This window comes from Aedes albopictus, chromosome 2 (genome assembly GCF_035046485.1).
Source record: "Aedes albopictus strain Foshan chromosome 2, AalbF5, whole genome shotgun sequence".
Classification (NCBI taxonomy): Eukaryota; Metazoa; Arthropoda; class Insecta; order Diptera; family Culicidae; genus Aedes; species Aedes albopictus.
In genome coordinates, this window is record NC_085137.1 from 116,906,100 (window position 1) to 116,925,145 (window position 19,046).

The following is a 19,046-nucleotide window of genomic DNA, read 5'->3' on the forward strand; positions in this document are numbered from 1 at the left end:
ATTGAAATCTGGCTTTATGGATATCTTCAAGTATACTATAAAACATTTCATCAATGGTTTTCATAAAAGTAGTCATAAAACTGTGAGTTTTGATTATTGCTGTAATAAAACCCCAATAAAAATCAAACAAAACCAATCAGCAATGGAATTGTTACTTGGGAAGGAACTAATTACCAACATTTCAAACAATCCATATTGACTACTACATATAATGATAATAATTCAAACCCACTTTCTAGAAATGAAAATGACGTTTTATTCCCATCAACCTATTTTGAATACTGTTCCACATACACTCCAGAAGCTGAACGCCACGAATTGCAATCGGTGCAACTGGCTACGTTCCATCAACCAAACATTATTTGTCGCGTCAATATTGACATCATCCGGTGCTTTGGAAATGCGGTTTCAACAAATTTTGAATTTCGATCACGGCTCCAAACCCAGCAGAATAAGGCATATCGCCGATTATTGTTTTTCAAGTTTTGCGTTAACTGGAACAAATATAGTTGATAATGCGCCCAAACGCAACTTCTTAAACAAATAGGGTAAGAAATCAAGCTTTGAACTAGTCAAATTGTAATCTTAATTTGAACCATTTCGAAATTCATTAAAATGATACACTTTTTGGGCAAATCTTGTCCCAAAAAGTTTGGTAAATGGATTCTTGTAATATAACCTGGTAGAATTGGCTTTAAAAGCATTGAATGAAGCGTTTTTTTCATTGAAAATAAGAAATTGAAAAATCACTGCGATTTCACCCATTTCCCCCCAGAGGAAGCACATTTTCGGTGCACTCGTACAGCTCACGCATTGTATCACACGCAATAAGTGAATACGTTAATTGAAAGCAAATTCATCGTAGAATCGACTAACCGAATAATATTCCACATTATTTGTCATAAAATTATCAAATTCACGTAATTATTACTTGGAGAATCTTATCTTGAATTGAACCATTTGTAATCTAGATTTGAACTAGTGAGAGGGGGCGAGCTTCTAGTGTTGGCCTGCAGACTGCGCTAGTGGCTGCTTTGTTTACTCTTGGAAGATGGAAAATTCCAAATTTTGTTTCCAAATTTCTGAAGAATTCCGAACATTCTGCGTTGAAATTCCACTGCCTAATGAAACATAGTTATGAGAATTAGCAGATCCATGTGATTTTGGGTTGTTTAGCATGAAATTGGCTGTTGTGGGAATTGCTCGAGCTGCTGCCGCCAGTAGTTCAAACCTAGATTAAAATTGGTTCAAATTATGATTATGATGGTTCAAATTAAGATTAAAATCATTATTGACAAATAATTGAATTTTTCAATGAAATGTGATGCAAATGTAAACTTTTTACCACTTTACGAAAAGCTAATACCTGTGTCTTTCATATACCTGAGACTTCACCGTAGTAAATTATTTCCATGTGGGTGAAAAAATCAGTCAAAATTCCCGATGCTTCAGAAAACCGCATTTTGGTTCAATTCATGATTACCTACCCTACCGATGAAATTTGCTACGTATTTTCCAAAAATATTCTAGGAAAACTCAAGCAATTGCAAATGGAACAAAACCAATCACAAATCAATCTGTTTTAGAAATTGTGGAGCCTTTTCCAGTGTATCGGCACTGTCACCCACCCAGACTTTCCTCTTCACAATGGAAACCTACAGTGTTCGAATTGCTTCGAAACATTATCAACAGAAAACCATTTCAGTTCCAGAGAAGTGAAAAATGTTCCCCTCCAATGTTATTGTACGTTTTTGTCGAGGTGCTTATGTGTCCGGTTCATTTACTTGCACATTTTTTGTGCAAACAATCATGAAACGCCTAAAATGGAGAAAAACTAAAACATATTTATGATCATGATGCAAAAACATTATTGTTTTTTACGTTCTGATGGCAAAACTAACTTTTAGGTGTAGATGACTTACGGGAAGTGCCGAGTTTTTGTGCATCGTTAATGAAAATGTTCGACCACTCGCCAGCATCGATGCCCTTATCTGCATTCCATAATTTTTGCAAATAGTGTCAAACGTTCCACTGCCCTAATGACGGAACTTCTGGTTTTTGCCAGTGGGTCTTCTTGGTGGGGTCGGTTTCCGAGAATGTAGGTCGCACGCTCGGTTCCACTGGCAAATTGAATCCATTTAATGTACATTCATCTCCCCTTGACTCGAAAGATAAAGCAAATACTTAGCATACTTCCATCAAAATCCCATTATTTCTCTATCGACTTCACCCATCGTCGTCGTTGTCGTCGTCGTCCTCCCATCATCTGGGGTTTCCTCTGCTCGGCAGGATTATATGTAGTGCAACAGCCAGCAGACAGCACTGCGAGAACCAACATCGAAGACCAAGTCTGATGGCAGAGGCGTAGCAGCGGTTTTTTTTTTTCTTGAATCCCAGGAAAAAATCATGAGAAAATCTCACCTTTTAAGGCATTTCTTAGGAGTGTCTGGAGGAATCTCTGGAGGAAAATCTGGTACAATTCCTGGAGAGATCCCTGGAACAATCCCTGGAGGAATTCCCAGAGGAACTTCCGGAGGAATTGCCAGAGGAACTTCCGGAGGAATTCCCAGAGAAACTTCCGGAGGAATTCCCAGAGGAACTTCCGGAGGAATTCCCAGAGGAACTTCCGGAGGAATTCCCAGAGGAACTTCCGGAGGAATTCCCAGAGGAACTTCCGAAGGAATTCCCAGAGGAACTTCCGGAGGAATTCCCAGAGGAACTTCCGGAGGAATTCCCAGAGGAACTTCCGGAGGAATTCCCAGAGGAACTTCCGGAGGAATTCCCAGAGGAACTTCCGGAGGAATTCCCAGAGGAACTTCCGGAGGAATTCCCAGAGGAACTTCCGGAGGAATTCCCAGAGGAACTTCCGGAGGAATTCCCAGAGGAACTTCCGGAGGAATTCCCAGAGGAACTTCCGGAGGAATTCCCAGAGGAACTTCCGGAGGAATTCCCAGAGGAACTTCCGGAGGAATTCCCAGAGGAACTTCCGGAGGAATTCCCAGAGGAACTTCCGGAGGAATTCCCAGAGGAACCTGAAGGAATTCTCTGGGTAATTCCTGCAAGAATTCCTGGAAGAATTCCCGAAATAATCCCTGAAGAAATTACTACAGTAATTTCTGGAGGAATTTCAGCAGCAATATCTGAAGTAATTCCAGAAGTTATTTCTTAAGAAATTCCCGAAGTGATCTCTGAAGAAATTCCTGGAGGAATTCCTGGACGAATTTCCGGAGTTATTCCAAGAGGAGTTCCCGGAGTGATTCCTGAAGGGATTTCCGGAGTAATTCCTTGAGAAATTCCCGGAGTAATTCCTTCAAAAATTCCTAGAAAAATTCCTGGATGAATTGCCGAAGCAATTCCTAAAGGAATTTTCGGAGTAATTTCTGGAGAAATTCCCGGAATAATTCCTGAAGGAATTCCCGAAGTAATTCCTGTTGGAATTCCCGGAGTTATTCCTGGAGGAATTCCTGCATGAATTCCTGTAGGAATTTCCAGGAGAAATTCTTGGAGAAATTCCCGGAGAAATTCCTGTAGGAATTCCCGGAGTAATTTCTGGAGGAATTCCTGGATTAATTACTGGAGGAATTCCCGGAGTATTTCATGGAAGAATTCTCGGAGTAGTTGCTGGAAGAATTCCCGGAGTAATTCCTAGAGGAATTTCCGGAGTTATTTCTGAATTAATTCAATTCTCGGAATTATTCCTGAAGGATTTCCCGTAGAAATTCCTGATGGAATTCCCGGAGTTATTCCTGGAGGAATTCCTGGATGAACTCCTGGAGGAATTCCCGGAGTAATTCCTGGAGGAGTTCCCGAAGTAATTACTGGAGGAATTCTCGGAATTATTCCTGGAGGAATTCCCGTAGTATTTCCTGAAGGAGTTCCCGGAGAAATTCCTGGAGGAATTCCTGGAGGAATTTCCGGAGTAATTCTTGGAGGAATTTTCGGAGAAATTCCTGGATGAATGTCCGGAGCAATTCCTGGGGGAATTTCGGGAGTAATAGTTGGAGGAATTTTCTGAGCAATTCCTGGAGGATATTCCGCAGCAATTCCTGGAGGAATTTCCGGAGCAATTCCTGGAGGAATTTCCGGAGCAATTCCCAAAGAAACTCCTGCAGGATTCCCTGAAGGAATCACTGGAGGGAGGAATTTCCTGAAGAATCCCCGAATTCTGAGGCGCGAAAGGGCTTTTTAGACCCTTAATTCGCACCCATAGCTACACCCATGTCCGCCAGCAACACAACCGGGAAGACAGAAATAACTCCGATGAAGCTTATCCCATATTTCACGCTTCGGTGAAAGCAAACCCGGAGAAGATGTGTTGTTGGATGGTGGTGATGCCAGCCGGCATCATCCTCGTTGTGCACATCGTGTTCCCAGGGCTTCGTCCGCCAGAGCATCAACCAAATAGTATCAGCCACCAACGTCGTCGTCGTAACGTAACGCAAGCAAGGAAGGACATTAGAACATCAAACATATCGGATCATGGAACGGCGCAGCGGCGGAGGCATTTGCCAGCAGAATTTGCTCCGAGATTCGCCGTTCCCGGAGCGAGGCCGATGGCATAACCGTGGAAGTAAAGTGTTTACTGCGAAGCTTCATCTATGGAGATGGGAATGCAACGTTGATACGATTTCCGTACCACCACCACATCGACGATGGCGCGGTGTGATGGTGTTGTAGGATAGACTGATTTCACCGTGATGGTGCTTGGAGTCGCAACGGGAACTTGACGGCATTTAGCCGTGACAGCCGCTTTACTCCCTGGCGAAAGTTGTCTTGTTCTTTGAGATAAGTGTAACTTGTTGGCGAACTATACTTATCTTGAGATGTAGAGCTTGCGATTTGTAGTGTGGTCCTGTTGGTGGCGCTACGCGTGGTGTTGATGCTTGGAAAGCGATAAGCGTAACTATCCCGGCTGGATGATAAATTTTAGATGTGTTAGGCTGATGTCATTAGCTTTTCCACAATTTGACAAATAATACCTTAATGAAAATGTTGATTGTGACTGATAACAGTGCAGAAAATGTCATTCCGATATATCTAGATTCAATTACCTACAGCTCATTACAGAAGCTGAACTTGGAAAACTTGTGCGGGTTGATCAGTGTGACAAAAAAGTTACGGAAAAACCGCTTTAACTCAAATATTTGAAATAAATGTCATCTACTATCTTCAAAAAATGCCAACATGACAAAGAAGTTTTCTATGATTTTTGGAGAATAATTGCGATGGAGCACAGCACACAAAGATTAAAATAGGTTTAACACTGTTTAGGCCAATATGGCCAATGTGAATGTGCACAGGTATACCTCGATTTAATGGACATTTGAATTTTCGAAATGTCTATAAAATTGAATTTTACATAAAGTCGAAGCATTTTTATATTAAATTTTTATTGAATTTGTTTACAAAAATATACCAAACATACAAACACAGCATGAAAACTGTTTTTGATAAAAGGCTCGGAGTGTTTGTCAAATATTAGTAATTTTGGCTAAATAATAAACCTCTATCTAGCTAGCTTGTTTCGATCGAAATCTTTAGACTCAAAAGCCAGTATTTTGAGAAATGGACATACATAATGAGATTATGATCTTCTATCGATATTTCGAACCCTCTAAAACAGAAAACCGTCTTCGAATGAGTGCAATCAGTTTTCAATCTTTTAATTCCGCCCCAATATGCTTACTCTATCACAGATACGCGTATTTCGAATACCACTTGTAAAACTTTCGGCGATGCTTTCAGAAACTATTCCAGAGTTTATCAGAAAATGTTTCATAAGTTCTTTCAAAAATTTGTACTGGAGTTACTTTGGAAATTCTTCCATAGATTTCGCCAGAAATTTACACTTTCAGCAACTTTCAATTCCTCCAGAAATTTCACAAGGGATTCCTCCAGAGTTGTGTATAAGTTTTATAATACCTACAGGAATTTCTTTTTTTTTATCGCAGTAGGCTACGCGCGCGGGCGGTTGAGTTTTTGGTTTGCTGTCAAGTTTTTTCACTCCCGTTAGATTTTAGATTCGGCCGAAAAAAATGGCATTTTTCCATTCGAATTACACAGTGTTACGCAATCCGTGGATATAATTCGTTTTTAAAATCTTGCACCGCGAGTAGATTTAAACAGTGAGATTTCCGGAAGAAAATCCGGAAGTCATGACTTTGCTGATTGGATCGTGCGAATCAAGATTGACGGAAAATTGCATCACCTTCAAGAACTTTTACCAGTAAAACCGGTGAGATCTTTCCTATTTGATTGCTTTCATTAGTTTGGAGATTTATAATCGTAAAATAAATTTATATTTTTAAAATGGGCCATTATTGAGAGGTCATGGGATCATAACGTTTTAGTTTATTTTCAGAGAGCGAGTAAAGGCGCTTAAGCCTAGGCATAAGGGCCAGGACATGGATTAAATACATGTGTTCCATCCCCGGAATGACCAAGGACCAAGGGGTGGCATTAACCTTCTTAGCATCGTCACCCCCACCGAATCTTACCATATTTTAATTTTCATAAACTGAGCGGTTGGTACGAGATGTCCCCACTCATTATGTTTATTGTTGAATTAAAAACGCTGTACAGTAGGCCTGGCCGCTTTAATGCTTGTAATGCATGTCCAATGTACTGCAATCATTAATAATGATAAGAAGAATGATGGAACTAGTCGATTCCATCATTCTCCAGGATTCTTTCAATGAATGGCTGTGTATGTGTAGACTAGACTAGACTAGACTAGAAATACCTACAGGAATTTCTTTAGAAAATCCTTCAGTTTTGTTGTAACGTGTTCTGTCACTTCAGCTGCTAACCAGCCAATTTGAATGTGCGGTTTGACCGAATTATTTTAGTTGTTTTCTGGGGAAAATCGATTTTAGGCACCTATCTTTGGATCGGCGGATGTTTTAATTAATATTTGTTTAAACACTTATGAGTTTTGTTAGTTGTTGTAGTTTTAGGTTCTTATATTAAGTTAATTAAACTTAACTTTTTTGCCAGAGCACGATAACCAACCGGCTCGGTTTATCGTTGCTTCGGTCCGAAGCCTTCGGAGCTACTCCATGGATTTTGCTTTTTGAAAATCTGAATTTCTGTCAGAAAGTCTTCCTGAGATTTATTCAAAAAATACTCCAAGCACTCTTCTTAAAATAAATTTAAGGATTCATCGAATGAGTGTTATCTGTTTTTTTAACTTTTAAATCCGCCCTATTTTGCTTATCCTTTGACAGATACGCGTATTTCGACTACCACTTATAATCTTCCTCAGTGTCAGTTATCCACTGGCACTAGATAACTGACCCTGAGGGAGATTACAAGTGTTAGTCGAAATACGCGTATCTGTCAAAGGATAAGCAAAATAGGGCGGATTTAAAAGTTTCAAAACTGACTACACTCATTCGAAGAGGGTATTCTGCTTAGAGAGTTCGAGAAGTCGGTACAAGATTAGGGATTCATTTCACAATTTTTCCTTCACAAATTTTTCGATAAATTCTTCCAGAATATCTCCTATGGCTTTTATAATAATTTCGACTTAAATCATTTTCAATATCTCCAGATTTTCTCCAGATTTTCATCCACAGATTCCTTCACAATTTTCTCTAAGGATGACTTTGAAACGACTTTCGCAGATTTTTTGATAATTTTCTCATGGAAATCCATCCTAGGGTGTATTTAAAAATCTTTCACGAGTTCCTGCAAAAAAATCAATCAGAGATTTAACAATTCTTTCAAGGACTGCATTGGAAACTCTTAGTAGATTTATTTAAAAAAATTGTAAAGAAATTCAGTCGGAAATTCTTTCACAAAATCTCCTAGGGATTCCCTTAGACTTCAGAATGATCTCCAGAAAGCACTAATTAAAAAAGTTTTTCACGGATTCCTTTGAAAAATTTCTTCTTTAAGAATCAAAAAATTTTGCATAGATTGTTCCAGAAATCCATCTACGGATTTCTTCTGATTTTTTTTTTCATGGAGATTCCTCCAGAAATTTTTAAACGATCCATGAACTTTTTAAAAATACTCCATGAATTTTTCTTGATAATGATTCACGAATACATCCAGAATCAGAAATTCAGAAGTCCTTCAAAATTCTATAGAACATTTCCAATGACCTTTCTCCAAAAATTGCTTTAGAAATTCTACAAGAGATTATTAAGGTAATGTCTTAAATTTCTTCACACTCCTTTAAATATTCCTTCAAGACATTTCTCTTTCAGAAATTTCTCAAAGGATTTCAAAGAAAGTCTTGGTAAATCCTCCAGGCATTCCTTCAGAATTTTTCCACAGATTCTTTTAGACTCTTTTAAGGATTCTCACAGAAAGGCTGGAAGACATTCTTACAGAGATTCCTGCAAAAATTCACACAGAGATTTCATCAAAAACTCCGCCGGGTATTCCTTTATGTATTTTCTTAGAAATTTCAGGACTTCATTTTATACTCCTTGGAATTTCTCTGTGAACTCATCCAGAAATTGACTAAAAATGGTTAGGATTTTTATAAGGGAATATTTCTGGTTATTTTTTTTTTCAAAAAATATCTCAAAAGGTTTTATTAGGTATTCCATCAGGGGTTTCCAGGTGTTTCTTCGGAGAATCTTCCTGAAATTTCTGCAGAAAATCCACCTATGGATTCTTAAAAGATTCCTGTTGTTCAAAAATACTGTCGGGAATCCATTTAAAATTTTCTGCAGATTTTTTTAAAATTTCTTCTGAAATTTCTTTAGTAATATATTCGGAAATATCTTTAGAGACATCTTCAATATTCCTAGAATTGCTTCAGAAATTTCAGGAGGGATTTTTTCAAAAGTTGTTTTTTTTTTTCAAAAGTTGTCTCATGGAATCTTTAGGAAGTGGGCCTTCAGGAATTGCTCAAGGGGTACCTTCAGAGATTCTTCCTGGAGTTCATCCATGGAAATGTACCAGTGAATCGGGGAACCTTGACTAACTAGCTCTGATTGACCATGACAGCACTGGAAACAATTTATCACTCATCTTGTCAGTAATCTGCCGAAGCATCACAATGACCTTGTTATGGAATTTGCTACAAATTTTGGAATTAAATCAGCCGACTACAAGCCAAGACAGTATAAGGCATCAACTAAAAATATCTTGAATATACTACAATTCTCGGTGAGGAGAGGAAGTCATTAGAAATTGTGCAAGTAGTTTGTTAGAAAGCTTTGATGAAAGTCTGGCGAATGGGCAGTTTGGATACATCCACCAAAAATGTTTTATTATTTTATTATGGGTGCTCCAGAACACAATTTATTATTATGAAGTGCTCCGCTTGTCAAAAGACTGAAACCCTCTGCACTATAGGGCATTATTATACAAACTGCAAGTTTAAAACTGATTGGATATTGAAAAAATACGATTAAAAAATGTAGATAAAATCGAGGGTCTATATAACTGTTATTTGTTATTTCTATTAAGGGGTGCCTCAGGTAGTATGCTGTTGAATCTATATACTCAAACAATAGTGAGTGTGATTGCTAATTTTATGACAATCTAAGAGCATATGCTTGATAAACGTAACGGAAAAATAATTAAATGAATCGAAATTTGTTGCTACAGTCTGAAGCTTAAATCTATATAAGACTGGCTTGGTGGTTCAGTGGCTACCGCTTCCGATTCGTATGCAGAAGATCCTGGGTTCAACCCCTGACCCATCCCTTTTTTCCTACTTTGTATCTATCTCTTTCGTTTAACAATATATTAACCCTCGACCCACGCCCACGCTGTGTACAACAAGCGTGCTTTTTTCATGCTGCGTGTACTCACGCTCCTGGGTTAAACACTCATGTATAATAGACCTGTTCACTTTTTTTGACCTACCCGTGTCACATCATATTATCAATCCACATGCAAAAACAAGTCTTCAGTCCAAAATTGAGCCAAATTGATAAAGGTTTAAAGGTGTATCAAATCGATTTTGTGTTTTTTCGAGCATTTTCACGAAAATGTACCCCAATATCCAAAAAATTGCACCGAAAAGGTACCAAAAACACCGTTCAAATATAGTTGGAACAATACTCTACAACTTTGCCGAAGACACTACGGTGTTTAAATTGCTTATTTCAAAGTTATTCAACAATTTTCGTTGAAAAATCGCGAAAAAATACAATATTTTTACGGTTTTTATGTAAAAGTCATGTAAATTTACATTGTTTTAAGTGACTAATTTAATGAGCTATTGCTCCTATGTGTTACGAACATTTCGTCCATACATCATTTTAGTGTAGGAATTCGTTTTCATTGACTAATTATCAAAAGTATGTCACGTTGATACTAAAAATCGCATAGAGTTGCCAGCACAAAATTAAACAAAGTTACCCATGATTAAAACGTCATTACATTTCTTTGTCGCATCTGCATCAGTTTCAATTTGGTGTAGATGGTTGAGCATGAGACTGCCGATTCGAAGATTCAAGGTTCGAGCCCTGGAATAGGATTTTTTGCGTCTCGATCCAGCTATAAGTTAATGAGACTACGCTCTGCATCTCATTGCAATTTGGCATCATATCCTTGTTTCGAAACCGTAGAGTGCATAGTAAGAATGAAGTTTCCCTTTATCGTGTAGTTGTGTTGCTTGTGGCTAGATAGATGGAAGTAATCTCTACAGTTGTATGATAAATTTTGCATCCAAAAGCAGTTCCATCATCGTATTGAATTGTTTTAGCTAAATTAATCGGTATCAAACAGATGTCCAATATTTCGTCTAGCTGATCTCGTCGACACGATTTCTTGTCAACAAGTAAACTAAATATCTAGCTAGTCCTGGAATGGGCTTAAATGGCAGGTCCCGATCATCATTATTTGGGAGATTGCGTGTCAGTCATGGGCCATGGCTCATGGCAGATTCATCATCCTAACTGCTACAAAGAAAGAAAAAAAGTTTATTATGTATTTGAGCTTGAACCTGGGACCTTCTCATCCGCAGGCTCGAGCCTTATCATCTGCGCCATTTCTGATACTTGAATCAAAAGACATTAGAATACGATGGCATGACGTCTTAATCATGAATAACTTTGTTTTAATTCGTGCTGGCAACTCTACGCGATTTTTAGTATCAACGTGACATACTTTTGATAATTAGTCATTGAAAACGAATTCCTACACAAAAACGATGTATGGACGAAATGTTCGTTACACAAAGAAGAAATAGCTAATTAATTTAGTCACTTAAAATAATGTAAAATTACATGATTTTTATATGTAAAATCGTAAAAATATCGTGTTTTTTCGTGATTTCTCAACAAAAATTATTGAATAGCTTCGAAATACGCAATTTAAACACCGTAGCGTCTTTGGCAAAGTTGTAGAGTATTGTACTAACTATATCCTAACGGTATTTTTGGCACCCTTTCGGAGCAATTTTCTGAATTTATGAGTAAATTTCTGTGAAAACGGTTAAAAAAACACAAAATCGATTTGATACACCTTTAAATCTTTATCAATTTGGCTCAATTTTGGACTGAAGACTTGTTTTTGCATGTGGATTGATAATTTGATGTGTCACGGAGAATCGGAGAAAAAAAGTTTCAAAGTGAACAGGTCTAATGTATAATCATAAGTTCATATCTATCGCTATAACAGAAACGGTTTAAAAAAGCTGTAAACCCATCCTTCCAAGTTTCACAGTACAGTGTCAATCTACTCGCAAAAAATGACGATTGTATAAAACAATAAAACGCATGATTGATGGTCAAACTAAGAATTTGCTTATTCCAAAGTTATAATTCTTTGTTCTTCCTTGGGGTTTATCGATAAAAACAACCAATTCCATGTAACGTTAGAAACTTCATTTGTGTCTACAAAATGTGTACCACAAACATGGAAGCACTTACACATTTTTAAAATTCTTACACCAACATTGACACAACGAGGAAAGTGTAGCAAATAAATCGCCCCAACTTCCAAGTGCAGTTTTGCCGTATTAGCTGCCGTCACCAACACAATCACATTTCGTCTTTATTAATGGCAAAAATTCAGCCGTTTAAAACAATCATTTTTTTATGTTGAAACAAACAAAAACTGTCAAAAATGTCGACAAATATAAATATGTGAGAAACGGTGTTGAAAATTACCATGTTTTTTCAATTATTTTTTTCGCATTACAGTGTATCTTTGTGTTCCATCGAGATAAAATCGTTCAAAAATCTATACGAATATATCTATATCTGGTTGATGAAAATACATGAAAAACTCATATGTTTGTGAACATTTCATATTTTTATGGCGCTTTGAAGTAGGGCAGCACTTATCATGGGGATGATGATAAATTCTATTTTTACATGAATCTACAACGACGATTAGCATGACATAACTATAAGTCGAAATTTTCTGTTTTATACACTTCGCGTAACTTAGGGTCCTTATTTCTTACAAGATTCTCAATGATTTTGCAGTGTTTATTAATAAGAAGAAGTTAAATTAGGATTAAACTTAGTGGGCTTCGTGGCGGTTAGCGGCGACAGTCGTCTAGGCGTATAGTAAGCCTCGGAGTGTGGGTTCGATTCCCGCTCCAGTCGGTGGAAACTTTTCGTCAAACGAAAAATTCATCACTGGACCACTGGGTGTCCTGTGTGTTGTCCGTTGTCTAGTGTAAGTAATGTGTTCAGTCTGTGCAGCCTCTGGCTGAAGACGGTGTGAATTGTCTTTAAATACGCAATAGTTTTCATAGACAAATAGCTCAAAACGGTAAAAATATCGAAAAATATGTCAACACGTTTGTTTTTGATTACTGTAGCCAACATCCTCACTAACTTCGATAAAACTGGTTTTAACTGCCTGTACCAATTTTTCTAGCATTACCAAGAGATGCTGTTTGTAACAAAAATAACAATCTATATATATATATAAAAATGCAGTGGCATACGTGGGACCGCGCATAACTTGCGAACGAAACAGCCGATTTTGTCCGTCTTTGTTTTGTTCTGTTAGTTTTCACCCAAGGAAGGTTTATGAAGCAAAAAAATGGACAAAATGAAAGTTTTTTGAAAATCAATCTTCCATACATTTTGACCGGGGACTTGGTCTTGGCTAGAAACTTGAAACGTCAAAAAACGCAGTAGGCAAGACAAAGTTTGCCGGGCACAGCTAGTTGTTTATCTTTTGCTTATACATTTTTACCCACAGTTTGAAAAAAATCCATAATATAGAAATAAATTTGTCGCTACAGTAAACTAAAAAATCGGTTGATTTGAACTAGAATTTAGTTGTGTTTACAATTTATTTCTGTGCTTGTATCATATGACGCCTACAAGTTATACAACCAAGCGAACTGTGCCGCTTCTCCTTCAGAGTAATAAACACAATTTATCATCCTAATATATCCCCTATCTATGGATTACATCACCGACCAAAACTGACTCCCAGATCTCACATCCTACCCTACTAACAAATACACCATCCGTGCAGGTTGTGGGGACGCAGAGTGCTCTCGGTCTCTAGTAGCAATAACCAACACATTCTAATATTCTTTTCCCTTCCCAACTAGCTGTAAGGACTTGGCTAGCGCTAGTATTGATGTATGCACTTTGAGAATAAGTGGAGTGTTCCAGCCCCTTAATCCGTTGGATTTCAGTGCAATTCATATTAGTTCAGATCAATCACGAAGGAGCAACCATTGACATTGTAGGTACAGTCAGTCTAAGCTAAGCTAAGTTTGGAATTATGGTAAGAAGCTTCCAGAAAAATCCCCACCTAAAATATTTTAAAGACCAGGTGTAAATAGTGAAACCGTCTCGAGTTACTCATCGGTTGAGTGTTGCACTCTTCCCGCGTTTTGGTAAAGAATCAATGAAAAAACTCCCTAGCAAAAAACAAAGCAGTTTCACCAATGACATTCTCTTCTTTTCGCAAACACTCCCCGTGGTGGCAGCTTCTCTGCAAACCACCACTGATGTCAAGCTGAAGCATTCTCCCGAACTTTTTTTACCGGTTCCAAAATAGTGACTCTCAGACACAAAAGAATCTCGAATTGTCAATAGTGATTTGATGTTCCATCGAACTGCGTTACCATTCATCATGGGTGACAAGTTTGTTTGTGCTATTCTTGAGCTCTTTTTTGCCTGGAAGGATTGAGCTGAAAGCACACCCGGCCGACATTGTGGTAAGGTGATGTTTTTACATTATTTAATTAAGCTCATTTGGAAAACTCTCATCAGATCTGCAATAAGATTTTACCATATGTAAATTTTGCAAGCTCATCCAGAAACTTTTTGTTTCGTACATAAACAACGCAGTTTTGCAACAATTTCGAAAGAAGAAAGTTTGAAGAGTGCCATGCTTATTATAATCCCCCCCCATGCTTCTGTCGTCTCTGCGTGTCTTATTCGAATGTCTTGCAGTGTGTATATTTCCAAGCATCGATTACCAAAGTTGTGCCATTTTCTTTAGTTTAGCTCCACTGCTAAATGATACCCAAATACCGTTTCTTTTTCGCAAACTATCTTTCAAAAGACTGACAATTGACAAAACAGACAGACAAACAGAGTTACCGAGTAGTTTGTCAACTTTAGTGTGAAACAAAAACGGCGTGGATCTGTTTGGTTTGGAAACGATTGTGAATGCCAAACCAGCGTTAAAAGACTGAGAAAAACTGACATCGTCGTCGTCATTAGTCGCACACAGTTTAATCTGCTTCTCCAATTATAGAGATATGTATACTACTTTCAGGGGTACATATTAGCGCAGCGTGTATGTATTAAATTGGCTTATTAAAACGAATGCATTCGATGTTCTTTTTAAGTAGTAAATAAATTGAAAAATTTACAGCAACAGCTTGGCAGACTTGTTTGAGTTTGTTAACTTATTTTGGTAAATAATGGGTGTAATTTATTAATTTTCATTGCAATTTCATGCTCAAAATGTCTTTGGCTGTAGAAATGAAGTCTGTGAAATGCATCAATAACCAAAAACTGAAATGATGATATGGATTCGGTATACCTACTGAACAACCTAAACACTTATGAAATGGGAATAGCAACTCTGAATATCATTATCATCTTCTATTAGTGGGGAGTATTATGTTTCGGATACGTTTTAATGGATGCGAGAACAATATAGCTTATAATGTAGTCATTAAACCAATTCAAACCAACAATCGTTCAAAGTACATCACAATAATTCCTCAAGCGTTATCAATAGTACTGATCTCAGTGATACACCGTCCGTCCAACATCCTTACATCAATAAGCTAACATAACATTTACAGTAACGCCAACTTCTGTGACACTCGGCAAACTTGCCATTTATCCCAGAAAATGTCCCACCATTCAAGCAATTATTTTAATTAAAAACAACCACGCTTCACTTGACAGCGGGAAAAATAACATCCATTTCTCGAAACGCCACAGACCCAGGACGAGGCATCGCTCATAGTCGAAATTCGGTCGGTTGCTCCATAATTTATTGTGTTTACCAACCAAACAGAAGGAAATGGAATTGTACGAGGGGGCTCGCGCGCCGTTTTACGTTGTACAAGTTGCAGAAACAAAAAAAAAAAGATGGCGCTTCCGTAAGCTTCGATCTGATTGAATCCTCATCGCATGTGTGCGGGCCAATTCAGGTACGTATCGGTGGCATTTGCGGTGGCACTTTTTGGGATTTATCAGAAAATTTTGAGTCATTGTACCACAGACAAGCAAGTAGACGCAACACTTTTTTTTGCAAGCAAGTTTTGTAAGCAATTGTTTAAAAATCCATCGTCTAGTTCACCTTACCATTACCCGGTTCACATGTTTCACGAAACATGTTTTGCAGTTCGTTTTGCAGCAACATCAGTAGGAGGAGCTAGTGTGAAACGATAAAATTATCATTAAACTTACCTTACCGATCAGGCTAAGGCCGGGTGGCCTCCGCTGTGCATAGTAACCGTCTCCATTTCACTCGGCCCATGGCTGTTTGTGTCCAGTTCCGCTCTCTGCGTTGGGTCCGCAGATCGTCCTCCACTTGGTCGACCCACCTAGCTCGCTGCGCCCCACGTCGTCTTGTACCGGTCGGATGACTCTCGAGAACAATTTTAACCGCGTTGCTACCCGACATGTTAATGACGTGACCCGCCCACCGTAGCCTCCCGATTTTCGCGGTATGGGCGATGGTTGGTTCTTTTAGCAGCTGATGCAGCTCGTGGTTCATTCGCCTTCTCCAAGTCCCGTCTTCCATCTGCACTCCGCCGTAGATGGTACGCAACACCTTCCGTTCGAAAACTCCAAGGGCGCGTTGGTCCTCTGCACGTAGGGTCCATGTTTCGTGCCCATACACGCAAAAGAAACCGTTCCGATATACGTGAACTCCCAATCACGGCAACGGGAACGAACGGGAACTATGCATAGCAACGATAACAACAATAAGAAATGTACACCGTGAACTAGATTTCACGTTTTCTAGAACGCCCATATTGACAGCTGGAACTAGTTCCAGTTCACGGTGTATATTTAGTTGTTCTCATATTTGCGTTTGTTTGTTCACGTTTATAAGAACGGTTTTCTGAGCGTGTAGAGGACGACCGGTCCAATCAGCGTTTTGTAGATGGTTAACTTCGTGTTATGGCGAACTTTATTCGATCGTAGAGTTCTGCGGAGTCCAAAGTAAGCACGATTTCCTGCCACAATGCGCCTCTGAATTTCTCTGCTGGTGTCGTTGTCGGCGGTCACCAGTGAGCCCAAGTACACGAATTCTTCAACCGCCTCGATTTCATCACCGTCGATATCAATTCGGGGTGGCGGGCGCGGTGATTCCTCCCTGGAGCCCTTTGCCATTATGAACATTGTCTTCGACACATTAATGACTAACTCGATTCACCTGGCTTCACTCTTAAGTTGAATGCCATTGTCTCAAATTTACGAGCTTTAATATCAATATCAGAGGCGAAACCAAGCAGCTGAACGGACTTCGTGAAAATCGTCCCACTCGTGTTTATCCTCGCTCTCCTTATTACACCTTCTAACGCAATGTTGAACAGCAAGCACGAAAGACCACTACCTTGCCGTAACCCTCTGCGAGATTCGAAGGGTCTCGAGAGTGTCCATGATACTCGGAACTACGCACATCACTCGATCCATCGTCGCCTTGATCAATCGTTTAAGTTAATCCCGGAATCCGGCAGTGCTCAGTAGTGTGATCGTGCGATAGTTCCCGCAATCCAACTTGTCGCCCTTTTTGTAGATGGGACACACGATAGCTTCCATCCATTCCTCCGGTAATACTTCCTCCTCCCAAATCTTGGTAATGACCCAGTGTAGTGCTCTCACCAGTGCTTCTCCACCGTATTTTAGAAGCTCGCTTGGTAGTTGATCTGCTCCAGCGGCTTTGTTGTTTTTCAACCGGCCAACCTCCTCCTCAATCTCTTGGAGGTTAGGGGCTGGAAATCTTTCGTCCTGCGCACGTACTCCTAGATCTGTTACCGTGCCACCTTCGGTGCTTGCAACGTCGCCATTGAGGTGCTCATCGTAATGCTGCCGCCTCCTCTCGACCACCTCACGCTCGCTCGTGAGAAAATATTCCCGTGATTATCTCGGCACATGTCGGCTTGTGGCACAAAGCCTCTGCGCGAGCGGTTCAGCTTCTCGTAGAACTTTCGTGTGTCCTTAGCGCGGTACAGCTCTTCCATTGCTTCGCGATCTCGTTCTTCCTGCTGGCGCTTCTTCATCCGGAAGATTGGGTTCTGCCTGTTCCGCGCCTGTCTGTAACGTGCCTCATTCGCTCTCGTACGGTGCGGTGTTGCAGCATTCTCACCCATGCTGCATTCTTCTCGTTTTTCAACTGTTCACATTCGCCGTCGTACCAGTCGTTTCTGTGATTCGAAGTCGCGAAGCCTGGTGCTCTGTAGCCGAGGTACTACCTATGGCGGATCGGATGTCCCTCCAGACATCTTCAAGTGTAGCTGCGCCAAGCTGCTCTTCCATTCACTTCTACGTTACGCAGTTGCTCGATGTTGAGCCGAGCGACTTCGACGTGTGGTGATAACTGTCGAAAGTTTTGAGCGCATGTATGCACTGCATGTATGACTAAGTACTGATCCGAATCTATATTCACACTGCGGTATGTGCGGACATTGAATTTATCGTGGTCGATTTGGTTTTCTGTTTGATGCTCGGTTGATCTCCAGGTGGCTTTGTGGATATCTTTGCGGGGGAAGAAGGTGTTTCGGACTACCATACCACGGGAGGCTGCAAAGTTTACGCATCGCTGGCCGTTATCATTCGATACGGCGTGCAGGCTGTTTCGTCCGACTACCGGTCTGTACATTTCTTCTTTTCCTACCTGCGCGTTCATGTCGCAGACAACGATTTTCACGTCACGCGGGGAGCAACCATAGTATCACAGAGAAACAGACGTCACACTCTGCTCGCTTCCCATCGATCAACTTTTTAACGGTTGATTCGAATATTCGGTAGTAGGTCGATTGGCCAATCGCGGCGCTGGCATCGTTTTTGCTCCTGTTTGACGTTTGCTCACTACCGCCACCTAGTGATGGCCCGGCCAAACACAGTACATTAAGCATTGGGAGATTACGTTTTTCTGACGATGTTTTTTATTAAAATTTGTTCTAATTGTTACGTCTGTTTCTCTGTGATAGTATGTTTGCTCTAACTGTGCTGAAAGAATGCTTCTTTCTCGTCATCAGGTCTCCCTTCGTGTGGGCAGTGGACGTTGATGATGCTGTAGTTGAAGAAACGGCCCTTAACTCTCAACGTGCACAATGCACATCCTTGCGTTGATCGGCTGCCACCCGATCACACGTTGTCGCATCTTGCCCAACACTATAAATCCTGTTCCCAGTTCATTGGTGGTGCCACAGCTTTGGTAGAAGGTAGCCGCTCGATGCCCGCTTTTCCACACTTTCTGTCCAGTCCAACAAAGTTCCTGCAACACCACGATGTCGAAGTTGCGGGGATGTAGTTCGTCGTAGATTATCCTGTCACATCCTGCGAAACCTAGTGACTTGCAATTCCATGTTCCAAGTTTCCAATCGTAGTCCTTTTTCGTCACGTGGGCCTTTGCCGATTGTATCGAGTCGTATTTTCTCCTATGTTATTTGCAAT